The 2,568-nt window shown below is 39.8% G+C and overlaps 1 pseudogene; it reads right to left on the reverse strand.

The window, feature by feature from the left end:
• Positions 1-140: 140 nt before the first annotated feature.
• On the reverse strand, positions 141-1,993 carry LOC142338300 (heat shock 70 kDa protein-like; annotated as a pseudogene).
• Between the last annotated feature and the right edge of the window lie 575 nt (positions 1,994-2,568).

The following is a 2,568-nucleotide window of genomic DNA, read 5'->3' on the forward strand; positions in this document are numbered from 1 at the left end:
TTTGCGTCAAGTTCGAAGTAAACCTCAATTTTTGGGACGCCTCTGGGAGCGGGTGGGATCCCTTGCAAACTGAATGAACCGAGAAGGTTGTTGTCTTTTGTCACCACCCGATCTCCTTCATAGACTTTAATAGTGAACGTCGACTGGTCGTCTGCGGCTGTTGTGAAAGTCTGTTCAGTCCTGTACGGCAGACTCGTATTTCGTTCTACGAGTCTGGCCATGTCATCCCCTCCAGTCTCAATTCCCAAAGAGAAAGGAGTCACTTCAAGTAGAAGTATATCATTGATGGACGTTATCTTTCCCACCTCTCAGCATTGCCGCTTGAAGGGCAGCACCGTATGCAACTGCCTCGTCAGGATTGATCACGTAATTCAACTGCTTCCCGCTGAACATACCTTTCAAAAGCTGCCTAATCTTCGGGATTCGTGTCGAACCTCCGACTAAAACGACTTCATCAATTTCATACCTTCTCATCCCTGCATGTTCCAAGGCTCTTTCTACTTCTCCGACGGTATGGGTGAACAAATCGTCGCATAGAACCTCGAATCTCTCTCGGCTGATGCTAGTGTAAAAATCAATGCCATTGTAAACGAATCAATTTCAATCGCAGCTTGCGCACTTGATGATAAAATTCTCTTTGCGGCTTCAGCAGCACTTTTCAAACGTATCATTGATCGCTTATTTTGAGAGGGATCTTGTCTGTGATTCCTCTTAAACTCCTCGACCAGATATAGGACAAGTCGGTCGTCAAAATCCTCACCTCCAAGGTGCGTGTCACCAGCTGTTGCTCTCACTTCATAAACTCCACCTTCGATTGAGAGAACCGAGACGTCCAAACTTCCTCCTCCTAGGTCAAAAATTACGACTTTTTGTTCACCAGACACCTTCTTGTCCAAGCCATTAGCCATTGCTGCAGCGGATGAGTCATTTATGATCCGGATAACGTTCAACCCAGCAATGGTTCCAGCGTCCTTTGTGGCGACTCGCTGGGCATTGTTAAAGTATACTGGAACTGTAATGACCGCATCCTCAACTTTTGTGCCCAAGTAAGCCTCGGCTGTCTCTTTCATTCTGGTCAGAATCATTGAGCTGATTTCTTCCACGTGAAAACTTTTCATCTCTGACTTGTATTCAACTTCAATCTTAGGCGTTTCATTGTTGTCCACAACTTTGAACGGCCATAACTTCATGTCTTCCTGGACCGAGTAATCGGAAAACTTTCGGCCAATTAGTCGTTTGGCGTTAAACACAGTGTTGTTTGGGTTCATAGTTTCTTGATACTTGGCCGATTCTCCAATTAGCCGTTCTGATTGGTTGAAAGCCACGTAAGATGGTGTCTTTCTGTTGCCCAAATCATTGGCAATGATCTCCACTTTTCCATTTAGGAACACACCCACGCAGGAGTTGGTCGTACCCAAGTCAATCCCAATTGCTGGTGCAGTTGTAGACATCATTTTTTTGGAAAACGTTCGATTTAGAAAATCTGAGTTCCGCGGACCCAAATTTAAAGTTATCGAGGTTCAGGATAACAACGCAACCGTTTGTCGAGACCAATGAGCTTTAAATGTTAATGCGATATAATCTTGACGATTTATAAAAAAAAATAACAGTCAAGGTAGAAATGGAATTAAGCTAGCAAAATAATAATCAAAGTAATTAACCTGAATAATTCTGAGTAATTTGATCCTAATTATCTGTTCAGATTGAAAGTACTGTTTAGTTAGTAAATATTGGTCTTGATATGTACTTGCAGTTTTGGTTTGGTCGGACCAAGACAGATTTGAACATAAAACTAAATCTAGACTACTCTGCTCAATTTAGGCGTTAAACTCTATTTGAGAGACACCCTTGATTAAATAATACATATGATAAACAAAAACTTTTCCTAGGACTTAACTTGATTTACTCGATGGACTATATATATAACATTTCTATAACTTTTACAAAAAACAGCGAGTAAATATAAACACTCTTTGTAGGAGGTCCAAGGTGTTACCGCTGTGTGATGAAACTGTAACAGTGTAGTAGCTACAACTTGTGTACTATTTAGTCTTTGCGCGCTCACAAATGAGAAAGAAAATGTCAGTTTAAAAAAGATGTATTAAAATGCTACAAAATTACAGACATGGTTTAAATTATGCCCATCAAAATATAAAATCATTCAGACATTTACATTCAAAATGTATCAAAATAACTGAAAACTGAGGCATCATTAGCCAAGTGGGTTAATAAAGTCGATAGAATGAACAAACTTGCGTGGCTAACTGAGTAATTGGTACAATTCTTATAAAATAATATCAACTTTGTTACCAATCGGTTCAGCATTTTTACAATGAACACGGGAAACCACGTTATATAGAAATTTTGATCAAGTTATAGATTAAGTTATGGGTGCTATATAAACACCGTGAGACGGGACAACGCGCTTGAGATAAAAATGTGACAACCCCATCTTTTTCTGTTCATAGGTAGCAAAACAATGATTTATTGTTCTAAATCCGCTGTTTGTCGAAGTAAAGTTGATAATTTCATCCATTACACGTCAATACTTTTTCATTGGTTCATCTC

The sequence above is a fragment of the Convolutriloba macropyga genome, chromosome 4 (genome assembly GCF_964194025.1).
Source record: "Convolutriloba macropyga chromosome 4, txConMacr16.3, whole genome shotgun sequence".
Taxonomy (NCBI): Eukaryota; Metazoa; Xenacoelomorpha; order Acoela; family Convolutidae; genus Convolutriloba; species Convolutriloba macropyga.